At 42.9% G+C, this 18560-nt stretch overlaps 1 long non-coding RNA gene across 1 annotated transcript; it reads left to right on the forward strand.

The window, feature by feature from the left end:
- The first annotated feature begins 1706 nt into the window (after positions 1-1706).
- Positions 1707-15694, forward strand: LOC125322396. Its single transcript, XR_007201967.1, has 4 exons — positions 1707-1872; positions 8549-8663; positions 11864-11955; positions 15478-15694. It is a non-coding gene; the product is annotated as an uncharacterized LOC125322396 (long non-coding RNA).
- The last annotated feature ends 2866 nt before the right edge of the window (positions 15695-18560 follow it).

Genomic DNA, 18560 nt, shown 5'->3' on the forward strand with positions numbered 1-18560 from the left:
CTTTGGTTTTTTTAAAAAAAAATCTTATTTCTAAATATAAGGCCATGCTTATAGTGGCACCTAGCGGCTATTGTGGTTATGGAGTTCTCCCCAAGACGGCTGGGAGGGTAGGGCCGTTTGCAACACCAACCTTTGTGTCCAAGATCGACTTTACAGCGTTTTTCTTGTGCCGACACTTTTTATTAGGGTATTGTCTGATGGACCAATGCAAAGATCAACACTGAAGTCAGGGGAGTCCCAGACTTCAGGGTGAAGGTTGGGTTAGAGAATCTTTAAAAAGTAGGTGAAGCTCTGGACTCAGACCTTCACTTTATTTAAGAATTGCAGCGGACAACTTTGAAAAGGCAAAAATTTAGAGTAGTTCAAATTGATGAAAGCTGGAGGCAGCTCAGATCCAAGTTCCTGTTTCATGCGAACTTTTAATGTGTAAGGAAAGGGAAATCCACATGGACAGATTTACTAAAGGATATGTGAGCTGGCTTCTGGCTGTGCTCCTCCTCATGCTCCCAGGGGACACTCCATCCAGTGGAGTGGGACAGTGTCAGCGCATTTGGTGAGAGATGGGCTGTGCCTTCTCCTGCTAGTGGACACACTAAGCAGGACACTGACAGCCAGGCTGCTGATAAAATCACTCAGTAAATGCTCTCAATAGACTAAACTTGTAGAAGAAATCTTCCCACAAGACAGCAAAAAGAAAGAGGGAGGTCAGTGTGACCCCATGCCTGTGGCCTAGCTGCCTGTCTCCTGCTCCTGTCCTCCATCTGCAGCCACCCGACATGGAGGGGACACACTCCTGCCTCTCCTCTTGGCTGTCTGCTGGCCTTGCTTCCAGGGCAGCCTTCCCCTGACCCTTCTCAGGGCTTCACCAGAGACCCCAACTTCCCTGCTCCTGTCACCCCAGCTCTCCTCAGACCTCCAGACTGCCAGCTCCTAACTGCTCACAGTGCTCCTGGCGTTTCTTTATTCCCCTCTCAACCTACTCCCCAGCTGTGTTTTTCTCTTTCCAGTTGTGTGGACATCAGAAATATTAGGGTGCTGCTGAGTTTTCCCAGTTTTCCCAGTGCATGTTCCTCTTCTGTTTCATCTGTCTTTGCACTAGCTGGTCTCTCCACCTTCACTGAGACCTAGACCAGGAATTTCAGCTCCTGCTTTGGCCCAAGCTTCTCTCTTCCCCTATGGCACTTCCTGCTGTCCCTTTCTGCAGAGCTCAGCAGGTTTTGCTAAGAAAACCAGTGAGCTCTGCTGTGACCTACCATCTCTCCTGTTTGACGCACTCTTCCCTTTACACAAGCACAGCTTTGACTAACACAGGTGCTGTGGGGATTACAACCTCTCCTGCTGTCAAGGTCAGACACAACAGCTCTGCTACAAAGCTTCAGTGGCCGAGGAAGAGGGCCTGAGCAGGGGTATGTCATAGTCTGTATGGTTAATTAGCAGGGTCTTGACACACCAGAACTCTCTCCTCAGTGCTGAGGTGTACTCCAGGAGTACTTCTAGCAGACTGCAACAGCTGGACAGGGTTACCTGGGTGCTGTGAGAGGGTGGGTGTTGGACTCTGAAAGTAGTCTCAGGCACTTTTTATTTACTAAGGTAGATATAATCAGCCTGATCAAAGCTGTTATGATGAATGACTCATTCATCAGCCAGAAGATGAAACAATTCCTCACTGAATAGCTCTCTGCTCCTTTCCTCTAAGCAAACAAGGGCTGTACTGGCAAGGCTGTGCACCTTCCATGAGACCAGCCCTTCCCTGACATGCCTATCAAAAAGGTGTCACACATTTGGGGAAGTACTGAGAGAAACTCACGCCAGAAAGACCCACCAAGGAGCTTCAGACTCTTCATTCTTTCTTCGGAGATTCACAGGTCCCAGGTAACTGTGAGGTGAGAGGAGGATCACCTCATACCTACTCTGCTTCTGACATGGCTCCTCTGGCCAGTCTCAGGGTGTGGATGTGCCCTGGATGGCTGCTCCTCATTGCTTGCTCTGTATGCAGCTACAAAAGCAAATCCAAGGACAAGAGCACTAAGGGGGATGTTTTCTTCAGTGTGAGGACAGATAGTATTATACACAGAACTGCTGTGTTAAAACAATTCAGGCAACAGCACTGGGGAAGACTTAGAGAGCTCATGTGCTGCAAAAGCCCAAGGGAGTTTTTTCTTATGTGCATACCTTATATTGTAAAGTATGAAATATTGTACCTAATGAGTCCCATTTACCTGAGATGTTAATACATCCACATCCTGTGCCACTTTATCTTTTGACATTTTAAAGCTTCCTTTATTTTAATGGAAGCCATAATTTTCTTGAGTATATTATCATGAATTCATTTAAACACCTAAAAGCTCAGCTATACTTTAATTGTGACATAGATATTGGCAATATGAAATCTGCTTTTGCAATGCAAATGCATGTCTATTAGCAGAATATTGTAAATTTGATTTGGAGTCTGGAGCAGCAGCTGTTTATTCAGCTCGCAGGTTTCTTGCGGTTTGTGGTTTCTTGTGGTTTAAACATTTGCAGGGTGTAGACACTAACGAGAGCACTGAATTGTTTATGGTGATCTTTGAAGCAGAATTGCAGATTTGTTATGAATTTTTGCCAGGCCAGCAGAAACATATTAACCTCTCCTTATGCAAAGTCCCACATGCAGAGTAACCTCTCTAATCCAGCACTTCGGGACCATGACATCATGCAGGTCAGCGAGAGTTTACGCTGCTACCGTATGGCAGCTGGTCACGTCCTTTCTTCAGATCTCTTATCTGGAGGATGGCCTTTTCCCCAGAACACACCATTCTGGCATTAAGCAAAAAACCCCAACAAACAAACAATTCCTCAGAATTTTAAAGTGCTCACAGCAGAAGCCCATGTATGGGCACTGGATAAGGCAGCAGGTTAGTGGTCATCTCAGCAACTTGTGAACTAGCTTTGTAAAGCCAGCTCTGCACTGGGAGTGCATGAAGGGATCCTCCTCACAGGAAGCATGTAATTGTTGAAACAATATTGTGGAGGAATGGGAAAATTATTCTCGCAAGCCTTTTCTGCCTAGTTCTTCACGTTATGCCTTCTTCCTTTAAGTACATGGCAAAAGGGAGCCCTCTAGAGTAAGTGTTGTATGGGAAGATCTCGGTTTTCAAGACGCTTTGCAGTCGGTTTCATTGTGTACTTCAGCAGCTATGAAGGTTCGTGGAACGCGGTGATTTATGCTGCAACCTCCAGCTCAATGGAAGCACAAGCTGCTCACACAGGCTCAGGACATTTTGCCAGCGGAAAGATCTCATCAGCTATGCCCTGTTTCTCTAAGCACCCTTCAAAGACAGGCTGAAAGGGTTGGGAGATCTTTGTAATAGCTCAGACTGGCCGTTCTCATGCTCCCTAAAATGAAAGGGTAAATTAATGCTAGGGAGCAGACACCCCTCTTACCATGCTAACTTTCACTTTTTGCACTTCTATGAGTCTTTCACAGCTGCTGAAGTCCCATGTAAATGCAATGCTTCTCCTTTTCCCATTGTTATCCACCATCATGCATAGCTCCCAGGCTCACTTACCCACGTGCTTCCAGTACTGCCAGCCATCATGTCCTATTTATTTCCTTTTTCTGTAATGACCATGTCTTTTCCTCCCCCTGCTCTCAGATTCCTCCAATAAACCAGCAAACCCAAGCTGGTCATCCTGTGTTGGCTGGAGTGGGGGTGAGGAGCAGAAGGGTGGGACGAGAAGAATCAGTGCAGGGAGATAAAAAAGGATAAAGGGACAGCTAGAAGGAGCAGGATTGAAAAATGAAAGTAGAACTTTGTCCCTAGCAAGTCAAGTGGCTTCTGGCTTATGTATTGTCTCTTCCTTGCTGTTGACTGAATGCCAGACTCAGACCTGCTCTGTTCCTGTGACAGCAGCCCCAAGGAAAGGAGGGTGCAACAAGACCCTCACTGGTGAGTAGGATGAAGATCCTTCAAAGGGGACTGGCAGACCTTGGCCAGCTACAGCCCTCCTGAGCTGCCTCACTATCGCACCCACCCCAGAGGCAGCGCATCTGATGGGCCCTGCAGCCTCCTGACGTCTCCTCAGTACAGAATTACTGTTGTGCCAAGGCTGACAATACTCCCTCCATTCCCCCTGCCATTTTGGCTAAAGCACAGAGCAGTAGCTCAGGTAAATTACAGGCCTGCACCAAAAATTACTGGGTGTAACTCCCTGGCCTGAGTTGAAAGAATGATAGACCTGGGGATTGCAGAGCTTCCTTGTGAGCCTGGGAAACCATGAATCGCCTTGTGGAGCCTGTGGCTTTACACAGTATTGCAAAGTTGTCTTTTTTCCAGTCCCTTCTGTTTACCACCCCAGTGGCAGTGCTTTCACCATCTCAAGCAGCTGCATAGCTAAAGGGTTACACATCTGTATATTCTCTGGTCTTTCTTTCTAACCCAGAAAGACCATAAAGAGTAAGAAATTTTTGCTCAGAAATTGCTGTCAGGAGGGCAGTGTAATGCATTTTGATTTTAACGGGATTTCCCATTTCTTCTTTTTCAACTGTCACATCAAAGTAACAGAAACAAGCAATTTTTCCTTGGGTGCCAGCTTGTGGTGGCTTTTCCATCATGTGTGGCAGCTTGGCCTTAGGCTTTCACCAGGACTGAGTTTTCTGCACAGTGCCTGACTTCAGGCAATGAAATATGTGAGAGAGTGAAGTTGTTTGGGTGAGAAAGACACCACAACTTTTGTTATTGCCATCCTTTTTAATATTGGACTAGAACAACAGTAACAACAGCAAAATTAATTTCCATTTCTTTCCTAATCAGATGCCATAGCAGAATCAGAGATAGCTATGTGAAAGCTTCCTCTCAGACTTCACTGCTGACCTGGAGTGGGCTTTAGATTTCAATGTTCTAATTCCTCTAAAATTTTTATCCAGTTTTGAATTGGCTTAACTTGGGAGACACCCCTGTGCCAATGTGCCCCTCTGCTCTCTGCTGGGGTGTGTGGTGGGTGCTGTGGGCTAAGCCCATTGTGCTTCTCCCTCTGCAGGGATGCATCTTCTATCATTCCTCACTCTCCCATCTGACTGAATTTCTGAGCTGCATCCTGGTAAACACACAAACACAAAGGGACTTCAGGCGTGGGAGCATGGCTCACAGGAGCTGGAAGTGCTCCACTGGAACAGCTTCTAATGAGATCCATCTGTAAGAGAAGGCAAAGGGAGCACTGACTGGCAGGGCAAAACATTTTCAGGAGTTGTCATCTGGCACAGTGCCCTTACCTTCCTCTGATGGGAACAGCCTGTCTTCATCAGAGAGGCATGAAGGCTTCGTCTTGAGTCACCAATGGCATCAGTCTCCAAAAATACCTTCCTGCTTCTGGCACGGACCTGGTTATTAGGTCAAGCACATTCAATACCCAGTAACTAATACAGGATTTTGGCTGTGACAGATGCTGATTGCAAAAGGCTTCACCTGATGAAGAATTGCTCAATTAGTTAATGAGTTGCTCTGAAGGAATAGAGAATGGCAAAAGACCAGATTTTGAGGTATTGGCTGCTACTTTGAGAGTGAGAAAAATCAGAGTATAAAATGGTGCACACAGACAAGTTACACAGTGTTTCCAACCAGTGTCCTTGTCTCTGGACCAGAATGGGAGGATCAGGTATGACTGTCTTTTCTTTCAAAAAGGTCTTTCCATCACAGAAAGCTCAATGTTCCCAACACTTATGGTCCTTTTTACTCAAATACTTTTTCTCTGGAAGAAAATACATTAAAAGGGATTTGGCAAAAACACCTCCAAGAACAACCAAACACACCAGCAAGCAGAAACTTTGGGACCTCCTTCAGGACAACATTTCTACTGCATCTTAAATTTGTGAGGCTTGTTTCCCATGGCAATGGGGTGGCACTCTAATGCCTAGCTAGCTTGGTAGGGATGATGACACTTGCAAATTAGCATAAACCACTGTATTAAAAAAATTGGTTTGTCAGATGCTCATACAGATGTTGTAGCTCCAGAGCATTTAAAGAGGCAAAGTGCAACTCAACAGCTCCAAATTGGCTTTTAGAGGAGGAAACACTGTGCTTAAGGTTCGCCAAGAAAAGCAGCATAAGCAACTCTTCTGAAAAAGCAACGCTGCTACGCCTCGTGATGTTTTAGCCTCCTGTGGTGCCAGATGCAGCTAGTGTTTTACTATTTCTTTCTTCAAATAGCAGTGCTCAGGGGGGATAAACTTTACTTAACCTAATTAATTTTAATCACAGCTTTCAAATCTCATACTGTGCAAAGAATTACAAATTGGAATACATTAATAGAAGCCGTGGTTTATGCTGCAAGCTAATCGGGAAGGGTGCATTTACATTTTCTGCATGAGTTTGCAATTACCATTAAAATAAAATTCAGTTATGTCCTTTTAAATTACCAAAATGTGAAGAACAGATTGAGCTGGTCCCATTTGTTGTAGAAAATTACTTGAAAATGGACTAGATTTCGAAAAATTAAATGATTCTTAGTGAGTAAGAGGTTCTAGAAAACATTTTCCAGTAGTCTAGAGTTAAAGTGCTTCCAGGCAATATGGTTTAAACAATCTTTCTTTAAAAATAATAGATTGACTAATGTTTCCTACGTGCTTCAGTATAGGTTCATGGAAGGAACAAAGAGAATTCTTCCACGAAGCCTTGGCTATATCTTCCTTTTGGAGTAAACCAGAGAAACATCTCAGCTGACCACATGCAAAATCTAACTCCAAAATAGCACAGCACTGAGCACCAGTTTAGGAAATTTTCTTCCCAGTGGGGAAGTTCCTTTTCATGTTATGAAAAAGGGGTGGGTTGTGAATAAAAATATCCCCAAATACTAAATTAAGTAAGCAGCTCTGGGTTATCATTACAGACATAAAACTCCTCTATATGTCTTTGAAATTGTAATTCTGGTAGGACCAGGCAAAAAAATTTTACATACATCCAATGATTTAAGAGCCTTTGTCCCATTTAAAAAGAATAAATGTATGCACTTGGACGATTGATCCCTCTGGCCACTGATGGCGATTGGGGCCCATTCCCAGTGCCTGGCTGTGGGATCACTGGACCACTTTCAGCAATTCCCACTCTTGTATCTGGAAAGTTAGGTGACAAATTTCTGTGGTCTGTGTCACCCCAAGTCCAGGGGCACCAATGACCACAGAAGAAGTAATAATAATGTGGCCCTGGCTTGCTGATACATTTGCCAAAAGACCTGATTTTTTTTTATGGGACTGTTATTCCAGATAAAAATGGTTTGGCCAACGGCACTCATCTTCAAAAGCAACTTGATCTTTTAGGAATGCAAGTCCCAACGGCTTCAGTGAAATGTAGGTTTCAGGGTGCCAAACACTCTGTTGAGCATGGAGGCCAGATCCCCACGTCATCTGGTTCTTTGAGAAAGTTTTGTCTCATTAGAAGTGGTCTCATTTGCTAGAAAAGTTTAATTGCTCTGACAGGAACATTGTGCTGAAGAATGTAGAGTGGTGCAGTCTGACAGTGTGCAAAATTGGTTTTAATATAAAGCTTTACATCATAGTTCAATGATGTTCAAGAGAATACAGCAGTGTTTGCATTTATTTTCTGGCATAAACTTGCTGCAATTTTTTTTTTTTTTAATTCAAAATCATGTAAAGCAAGCAGTGCAGACTCTAGAGGGAAAACCACGGTGTCATCGTGGTTTGTACAGACACAGAAACAGTTTAGTCTTTTGTATAGAAAAAAGGTCAAAATGCACGCCTTTGAGGAAAACACAGGCAGATGTATCTATTATAGATGATAACCTTTAGCTAAGTTGTAAGCTCCAAGCTTATTAAATAATTGATATTACATCAGAACTTCAGGAAAGCCTTGTTTAACATGCTGAGTTTAAATAGAAAGGTTTGTCATAATACTTTTTTCTAAAACATAATATAAAGAAAACACTGACACAGAGACCAACAGGATGAAACATTTTCATGTTATTAAACAGATCACTGTATCTAAAATAGATCTAAACCTCACTAAAATCTCTGGAAGAGGAAAATTAACCATGTTTTCATGGTGAAATATCACTTCAAACTTGTATTTGCAAGAGGAAGCTTGCTGAGGGTTTCTACTTTTTAAAAATGCAGCCTAAATGCTCTGTAGAGTGCTCATAACCACAGAATGATATAAGTAGCTTTAAAGGAAATGATGAGCTGATTCTTAACTGATGTAAATCACCAGAGCTCTGCTAGAGTAAATGGAAATTTATTCAATGGACAATTTTAATTTTAAATAAGATACAGATTGCAGATCCACCAAAATAGTTTCCATATACTTTCTTTAAATTGCAATGAGAAAAGGAAAATTCACTTTTCCGCCCTTCCAGTTTCCGTAGGTGACTGTAAGACTTTGTGCTCATCTGGCAGAAGGAAATGCAAAAACACACCTCATTTTTCTCTCTATCATGCTCCAGTAAATCTCTGGTAAGTTTAAAGAGGTTGCAGTGCTGCAAAAAGATAGTCAGAGGGAGCATGTAGTTAAATGCAGAGATGGTTCACCTCCAAGTGATTCATCTGCATCTTTTATGCCAGGTAACAGGATGAGAATGGTGCAAAAGCCCCACGTCTGCCTTCTAAAGAGCCCTGCCCACTGCTGAAACAGAAGCTGGACTTCAGCAAGTGCTTTTTGAACTTTCCAGGGTTAAAGGTAAGCAGCCACTACGGATATGGAGGCTTACACCAGGGCTTACGATGGAGCAGGAGAGCCCTGCACTTGTTCTTTTGCTCTTTGCCAGCTGCTGCAAATACTGCAAGCATCCTCTGATCATTTCAAAGGCTACTCTAGTGATTCATCTTTGTGACTTTGGTACTGTACTGTGGTTTGGGTTTTTTAAATGTGGAAAATTCTAAACCAAAAGAAACACACAAGGTATTTATTAAAATAAATACAGGTTAATTTCAGATACCTCTGAGATTACTGCTTCTTAATGGCTATAATCCAACTTTTTTTTGAGTTCAAGCCTGTCCAGTTGCAATCAAGGTCAGACTAGATTTTAAGTAGGCTCTTTGTAGTAGCTGCAAAGTCCGGCCTCTCCCCAAGAGCACATTTTTCCTTGCTCTTACATTATTAGCAATGTCTGATTTCAGACACAAAAAACCCCAAAACCATTTTGCACCCATTAAAGAGGTTTTGTGCATTGAACAGGCTCCACGTGACGCTCCTTCCCAACAATTCCAGACCATAAGGAGGAAACCACTGCAATTCCCATTTCCAAGCAGTAAAGCAGCTTTCAGCACCACCAGCTGACTACTTAGTGTATTTTAATTAGCTTGAGAATGTTCCCAGGCCACTGCGTTGAAATGAAATGTGCACACAACTGAAGACTTGCTCATTGGCAATCAAATTTTTAAGTTACCAGGCCTGCCGGGTTCTCTTTGCAGAGCAGTGACATTCCTCCAGGGGCAAGGGGGGGGGAAAAAAGGCCATATTTTTGCATAATCACAGCTTTCAGTAGTACAAAATTCACTGCTCTGTGGGAAATGGCAAGACAAAAAGTCTTAGTAAGTATGAAGGCCTCAGTGCTCTGGCATGTTAATGCAAGGGAAAAAACTGCCTTGCACAAAAGAGATTATGAGGGCTATTTGGCATAATTTCTCCATCCACAGGTCATTACTCAGGGTCTCATCACAGTTACAGAGCAGAATGCCATGGTTTGAAGGGCTCTGTGAGCAGTATAGCTCAGAAAAAGGGCTTTCTCCTGCTGCTCACCCCTCCTTCAGGAGAAGTCTCTCATCTCCAGGAAATCCAGGTTATAGCATGATGTAATTTAGCCCCTGCTGGCAGTCTCAGTATTGTTTAATTAATTTTTTCAAATTTATTGCAATTTCTTGCAGATCCAGCGTAAATGCTGTGTCTTGGCTACTGCAAAGCTGACACCGAGAAATTTTGCAGAAAAACTACTTGCACTTATGATCAGTTACATAGTGAAAAAGTACTGCTTTTGTCTACTAGTGGGCTCAATTAAAAAGGAATAGCACATTTTTCTTTTTCACTTTGCCTGAATTGAGAGGCTAATGTGTGTCCATCATATATTTATTTCTATCTATTGGCAAATAAGGTCAATGATGAGGTAGTTTAAAACTCATGTGTGCCCATATCCAGTCTTACAGAGATTACAGGTAGAGGATGATGTAAGGCCTCTGTCCTCAGCTAAGCTTCAGCGAAGAATATGAGGAAATAGAACATGAAGAATACGGGAAAAAGAAAGCAGAGCTGGGCATGAAGAAGACATTGATCAAAAAATTGTCTGATCCTTTCAATCACGGATTAGGGTATAGGTGGCACAAGTGGCGGGCACGCTCCACTGGATAGGCATCAGCCTTGGCTGGCTCCCTGGCCAGGAGTCCCAAGGATGGATAACAGAACCCCAAGATGAGCACTCACAGAAATTTCTGCAGGACACAGAGATGTCTTCCAGGAGAGGTCAGCTCTCCCAGCAAGAGATGATAAATCAGATCTTCACTGAACAGCAATGATACACTGAGAGTAAACACAGAACAGTGCCATTCCGTAGTGTGCTGGGTTCCAGCTCTACCTTCCTGAATTCACTGTGTGCTTTGGATGATTGCAAGAAACTCTGGCATTAATATTTCATTTTTACGTTTTTCCAAGTAAAGGGAGTTTGGCCTGGTTTCTCAAGCCAAGTAGGCCACAGTTCTGTCAAAATGATTGGCCTCCAGGAAGCCCAGTGTAACTGAGCTAAGTCAAGAGACTCCCACAATTTACTGTTCTGTAGAGCCCTAAAGGTTTTCTGCAGATGTAAGTGAGACATTTGCTTATTGAATTTTGGTTTGCTCACTCATGGGCATCACAAGAAAGAATTGCATTTTTATTTACAGCTTTGCAATCACTGCTAGATTTGTAAAAGAAAGATGATGTTATATTTCATGTGTTCTAAATAGCAGAGAAGAAAGAATTTGAGCTTGGTGAGAAATTCTTTCTTCTTATGAGCACTGCATGTGGAGATAGAGCTTTAGGCACATTCTTTCCTAACTGCACAGCATTTAAATATAATTAAGTACAGTCACTTGTACCAACCAATGATCATGAACTGTATAACATAAATAGATCTCTGTTAACCTCTTCTATCAACAAAAAATGATACCTTAACTTTAAAATTGTTTTGCAGGATTTTTAACAAGTAACAATGTGTTTGGTTTAGAATATTTTACTCTGTCCTTGAACTATAAAGTTCATTGAGGCATTACCAGAAAGCTGTCTCTTAGGTTTTTTATTTCATTAACAGTTATGATCCTGAACAAGATTAGGCACAGTCAGCTAGTTTGTAGCAAGCCCAAAATTCATGGTCTTTTATTAAAGCCTTTTATATGTAGGAGACACCTTATCTCATACTGAGGTGTAAATTCATCGCCCTGCTATGCATATCCAAAAGATGTACCCGTTCATTCACTGCTATCCCACTTTCACAACAACAGCTGACCTGGTATGTAATTGGTTTATTTCCATTTGCATCAGCTTAATCAACTCAAATAGGTGAGTAATTAAAAAAATACCCAATTCTTGCTAACTAAAAGAATTTTTCCTGGATCTAGCTTGGCTAGATCCAGGAACCTCTCCTGAACTGTGCTGCTTAACTGATAATTATTCAGTGACAGAATCACTGGAGCCCACCACGTACATTATTGGAATGACAACAGGAAACATGAAACTTATTCCCAAATACTTATTCCCTTCTGGAAGGTCAGCTGTGCTCCCTTGGGCCTTTATTTTCCTGTAATCATGGTTTTTTGGAAAGTGATTTGAAGTCTTCAGGTGAGAAATGCTCTGCAAATGTTACATATCTGTAATAAAAGTAGGCCTAATGACCACTTCTTTTCCCCTTAAAGGCTTCGCATGGAGCCAGCATCACCCATGGAGATGGTTCTGCGGGACTTCGCTGGTGTTTTTACCCTATGAATAATTGCAAGATGGGATCTAGGTACCTGTTTATTGTTATAAGCCTGTGCTGAGACTTGTACATCTAAATGACAAAAATTCAATCACCAATATAAATTTCCTTATTACTTATGCTCTGTGCATTGCCAAACAAGCTTTTGTTTCCTGGTTGCTGCAATGACATTTTTTACAAGGCGCTGCTGCCTGTGAGACCAGATGACAGTGCTAATGACCCATGTCCTTGTTCTCTGCTTCCCTTGCTTACGCCTCTTGTTTCTCCACACTCAATTAAGGAAAAGGAATTGAGGTTAATATTCCCATACTTGAAATTAAATCTACCCTTGCCCCACAGTGCAATTAATGGAAACAACTTGGACACAGAGCCTTTCATCTCTAGTTCACTGGTTTATTTAGTAGGAGTTGACAATGACTCACGCCAATAATTTGTCTGCTGAGTGGCAATCACAGAATGAATTAGAGATGTTAGCCTGGATTGTAGGCATAAACCTTGCAAAATCACTGCCACGAGTTAACAACCCTGCTGCTCTCTGAGGCGAAGAGTTGTGGTGGCTCCGAGACTCCTCTGTGTGTCACAGGTCCTCCTGCAGCCTGTCTGCAGACACACAAAGGTTACACATGGCCTGTGCTGCCCTTGATAATACTAATTCTAGGGGTAATTAAATAGAAGTGGCTATTATACATTAAACATTAGCCTTGGTCCAAATAACAGGGCAAGTTATGCTATGCACTCATAGTATGAGAAGTGCTGGTCAATTATATACTTGGCTATTAAAAGATTTTAGAGTTCAGCAGCAGAAACAAAACAGATGGGTCAAAATGAGTGTAGGTATCATCTCTGATTTTCCACACTGGAAGATGCTGATGACTGGGGAGTCCTTGTGGTATTCACAAATGCTAAAGGCATCTGAGAGTAACCTCTCCTGTATCCACCTGTGTAGCCTCACTTGTAAGGCAGAGAGACCTGTGTTCTGCACCATCCATTTCAGGACCCTGAATTAGGCTCACAGCTTGATTTACTGTGGAGGAATACGTGTCTCCCTTGCCTGTGAAGCAAGTGGGAGGAAGTGTCTTTGTGAATATTTCTACCAGCCCTCCAGCTACCTTCTCCAAGGCTGAGCTCTGGGAAAATGGTTGGTACGGGAAGAATAGCCACCAACTGAGTAGAGACAGCACCATCCCTCTACAATCTGATCCTTGTTATGAAGGAGGCTGTGTATCTTTAAGCTCACAGCAGCAGGAACATCTTTCATTCACTGCTGCCCTGATACACTGAAGTAGGCTTTCCAAACGCGAGAATCCCCCTCAGCTCTTGTAAATAAAGAGAAACTGTAGTTTTCTTTCCCACATCTCTTCAGACCAAAGCTAAAAAGATCCCCAGAGTCACAGCTTACAGTCGTGTTGAAAATTTTTGACCTCTGCTGTGCGTGAAAGAAAGGGGAGCTGGCATTAGTGTGTTATCATCACTCACAGAACAACGATCAGATCTCAGCTGATACCGTGGGGAATATCAGTCCAAGTAAATACCAGCCACTAAATCATAAATGTTCAGGAGGGCTCAAAGTGCTTAGTGTTCATCATCTAATTCTTAAGGGATTTGAATTTATGCCAAGTTAATAAGGGAACAGCATCGCCTGCAATTCATTGCTGTACTGTACAGCAATATTTTATGCAACTGACTACAATAACACTGATGTTGCATTCAATTTTTGACTAGCTCAAGGAGGCGGCCACTTTTCTTCTCTTGACGTGCTCAGGCTGGACCACAGAGCAGACGATGGAGTCAATAGCATTGAGATTTGAGAAATCTGTTGTGATGATCTTGCAAAAACTTCAAAATGTAGTGTGCTGCTGTGGTGGCTTGAATACAGATGAATAAATGCCTCGCCTGAATGCTTCTGTATTTAAGGCGTATTTTAGAGCTACTGCACAGTTGTCCATTACACAGCAGGAGGGACACTGAACCAGAACATAAGAAGTCAGCACTTTTAAACTTCTTTTAAGCACACTTAAAACCATTTGGCTCATCCATCCTGCAAGCAAATAGGGCTCTTGGGACACAGCAGCACTGGCTAACAAAGGGCTGCTACAGATAATATGGTATTGCACTGCTAGTATGGACAGTTCTTTTGTTTTACCAAGTGTTTCAAAAGTAATATTTCTTAAATATTAATTAATAGATTTAATTTATTAGTTTAATGAGTATTTACTAGTATTAATTAATTAACAGGTTCAATTTATTCTATTATGTTTTCTTTGGTGGGGAGGGAATAAGAAATTGTGAGAAATGCTGTCTTGTGGTGCACGAAGCCAACAGAAATGAAGAAACATTAAGCAGCAAGTTACTGATCACTATATAACATTCATAAGAAACTTTGTCATTGCAGCTGCTGCTGTGATATTGATGAGACTTTCCTGTGAAATGGGGAAGAACATACCCTCTTCTTACTCTTGCATGTGCTGTTCTGCCATCAATTTGGTGTTCTGCCTGATAAAGATCTTCTGAAAATGGCTCACTTGTTATGAAATCTGCCCCCAAATAAATCAAGTAAGGGCTAAACCTCCCCAGAACCATCTTCTCTAAAATTATATTTATTACTTTCTTTAGCAATTATCTAAACTCTGTATATAGAATCACAGAATCATAGAATCATTTAAATTGGAAAAGATGTCAAAGATCAAGACCAATCATTAACCCAGCACTGCCAAATCCAACATTAAGCCATGTCCCTAAGCACCACATGCTTTTAAATACCTCCAGGGATGGGGACTCAGCCACTTCTCTGAGCAGCCTGTTCTAATGCTTGACAACCCTTTTGGTGAAGAAATTTCCAATCTAAGCCTCTCCTGGCAAAACTTGAGGGAGTTTCCTCTTATTACTTGGGAGAAGAGGCTGAACCCTACCTGGCTACACCCTCCTTTTCAGCAAGTTGTAGAGAACGATAAGGTTCCCCATGAGCCTCCTTTTCTCCAGGCTAAACAACCCCAGTTCCGTCAGCTGCTCCTCATAAGCCTTGTGCTCCACACCCCGCACTGAACCTCACTGACAGAGACTAAACTTGCAGGAGCTGGATAGAGTACAGAAAAGCTGTGTGCAACTGGTTATATTTGCATATTTTCTTGCTCTGAGACTGGGCACCGGAAGGAAAAAAATCACCAAAATCTGAGTTTTCAGACAATTAAAACCAAGTTAGATTCTTAATGTTCATCACTTTTTGCACCTTTTGTGATTTACCACAATAGGATTTTATTAAAAAGAAATCAAGTTCTTTACCTGAGGTCCTGCTCCAGGAATATTTGGATAAAAAGTTCTGCTTTATGGAGGGGAAATTCAGCTGTGAAGGCCAGGTGAAGACTGAGGTTTGCCCAGGAGGTGCAGGTTACATAGTCCTAAACCCACTGAATTAAAGCAGCTGAGATGGAAAACTCAGTTTGACCTCTAGCACTTTTTGGGGGGATCATGGCAGAATACGCAAAATTATCAAAAGCCAGATACATTAAACTCCCCAGCTGCATTGTTAAGGCTTTTTCCTCTTTTTCCTTTCAGGTCTGAGAACTCAGAGCACTTAGGGAAGAAACCATGAAAGTCTTCACCACTTGTTTCACCACATGGCTCCTTTGGCAGCACACTCAGAGAAGGGCTTGTGCCAAGGCTACAGGCATACTTCCCGGATCCTGAGATGTGGGATACAGCGCACTCAATGACCCTCACCCCAATTTTTTTTTCTTCCCCCCAAAAAATAAACCAAATCCCTCCTCAGCCATCTCTTTGGAACGAGGGTTTTGGATAAGCGTAAAATCATCACTGTAAATCTCACACTTCACAGCAGTTTTGGTGTCTGCCAGAACTCAGGGACACTTGGAGCAGTGGCTAAAGGCTGCTGATGAAAAGCAGCAGCCCTGCTTCTCACCACCAGCCCTGTGACCTCAGCCATGGCACTGTGCTCTGGTGCAAAGCCCAGCTGCACTGACCAAAACGGCTCCTGGCACTGACTCCTCTTCTGAGGTCGCATCCGAGCACTTTCCTTTCAGAAGCAGTTTCTTCCCAGCAGCCCCGCAGCCCCAGGCAGCCCTCAGAGGATGAGCTGAATTGGCTGCATCTCCTACCTCATGAACAATTCCCAGCAGTGCCCAACCACTTTGCTGATGATGAAGGTCATGTAAGAAACTCGAATAAGAATCTGATTCGTACATACCAGGTTTAACTTTTTGGAGACATCTGTACAGGGACACCTCCAGTGACAGGCATAGGCAGGCTCCCCTGGGACCTTGGGGAAAAAAATGCTCACAGGAATACTTCCACAGTGGTGGCTTGGCAAATACGGATATCCCCAAATGATAGGATGATTCATTCCCTGCTTTAGCCTAATCTTTGTAACTTTGCCTGTTTTTGGAAGGGCATCTGAGTAGTCTAAAGCACCTACTGTGTAGATACAGCAGCAAAGCTGTATGAAGGGCTCACCTCCTTTTCTTAAGCACCTTTTTGGCCACCCCTCTTTTCACACCGCAGGAGCTACCAGGTCAGTCATGTGGCTTTGCACATCACTCAAAGGTGGCCACAGTTGTGAAGTCCACACTGCTACTCTGAGAAAGCAGAGGAATAGAGCCAGACAGAGCTCTTAGGCATATCCACCTCATCATAGAATGGTTTGGGTTGGAAAAGGCTTTAAAGATCATCAAGATGCAACCCCCTTGCCACAGGCAGGGACACCTTTCACTAGACCAGGTTGTTCAGAGCTCCATCCAGCCTGGCCTTGAACACTGCCAGGAATGGGGCACCCACAACTTCTCTGGGCAATCTTCTCCAGTGCCTCACCACCCTCTGAACAGAGAAAATATAAAGATTATATAATCTTCAAGATGCCTATAGCTAGGAATTTTTTTCTAATTTTCTGCTATAAACTAAGACTTTGTTCCATTGCACATGCTAATAAGCCCATAGGTTATTTGAATGCAAGTCACCACTTGGTCCTTTGCCTAATTACCACAGGAGAGCAGTCTATATAGTTGCTCTATTGCTTTTCCTGTTCAGTATCAGTGTGAGGGAAAAGCATGACCAGGAAAAGAGATGACCATTGCATTTCCACCAGGCTGCACATCAGTGCTAGTGGATTCACAGAACAGGTAAGGTTGGAAGGTACAACAGTGGGTCACCTGGTCCAACCTCCAAAGGTCTCCTAGACCATGCTACTCATGATTGTGTCCAAACATCTTTTGAGTGTCTCCAGTGGAGAAGACTCCACAATTTCTCTGGGCAATCTGTTCTAGTGCATGTCCACCTACACAGTTAAGGAAGCTCTTCCTCATGTTCAGGTGGAACTTCCTGTGCATCAGTTTCTGCCCATTGCCTCCTGCCCTATTGCTTGGCACCACCAAGAAGAGCCTGGAAACATCCTCTGACACCCTCCCTCACATACTGATAGACAGTGATGAGATCCATTCTTAGCCACCTCTTTGCCAAGATAAACAGGCCCAGCTCCCTCAGCCTTTCCTCGTAAGAGAGATGCTCCAGTCCCATCATCATTTTCATTGCCCTCCACTGGACCTGCTCCAGGAGCTCCAGGTCTCTTTTGTACTAGGAGCCCAGAACTGGACACAGCACTCCAGATGTGGCCTCTTCAGGACTGAGTACAGAGGAAGAATCACTTCCCTAAACCTGCAATACTATTTCTAATGCACCCCAGGACACCACGTGCCTTCTTGGCCACAAGGGCATCGCTGGTGCTGTCGTCCACCAGGTTGTTTCCAACCTTAATGATTCTGTGATTCTATGATGTGCTCCTCTCCATCCATCTGTAAAAAGAAATGGTTCTCAAGTGCGTGGATGTCTTTATGCAAGTCAGAAGGGGAGTACTGACAAACTATGTGGATTTATGCAGACACAAGCCTCCTGTATCCTTTAGAGTATCTCAAATTTTTAGCTACTTAGTTTAAAGCACACAGCTATGAATAAAAGTCTTTTCTTCATTAATGCTTGTTTAGGCTAAAGCCCTAAGATTAGCAGTGCTCGAAGTATTTTAAGACAGTATTTTATTAATAATTAAAAATTAAAACTACTTAGTCTAAATTTGGTTTTACTCTCATTAAGTACTGCTCCATGACCAGATGTAGGTTCAAAGTTCTAACATTTGTAGCAAATCTCTCCAAGTTCAGCGGGAGATGTCAATTGTCCCTGCAAGAAGCAGGAAACTGCTACAGAAAATAACTGATGCACTCTCACACCTGTATTTATCTGCCTCTAGAGAACCTGATCTTCACAGGCATAGAGTATCATCCGTCTAGTGACATTACTGAAGTAAATAAAAACTAAAGAAAGCTCTGATTTGGGAAAAGAAAGAGACATCTATCAATTCTGATTTGATATATGCAGCTCTCTACAGAATCACAGAATTGATGAGGTTGGAAAAGACCTCTGAGATCATTAAGTCCAACCTATGACTGAACACCACCATGTCAATCAGACCATGGCACTAAATGCCATGTTCAACCTTTACTTAGGCATCTTCAGGGACAGTGACTCCACCACCTCCCTGGGCAGCCCATTCCAATGTCTAATCACCCTTTCTGTGAAAAAATTTCTCCTAATGTCCAAAGCAAACTTCCCCTGGTGTATCTTCAGACTGTGTCCCC

This window comes from Corvus hawaiiensis, chromosome 3 (genome assembly GCF_020740725.1).
Source record: "Corvus hawaiiensis isolate bCorHaw1 chromosome 3, bCorHaw1.pri.cur, whole genome shotgun sequence".
Taxonomy (NCBI): domain Eukaryota; kingdom Metazoa; phylum Chordata; class Aves; order Passeriformes; family Corvidae; genus Corvus; species Corvus hawaiiensis.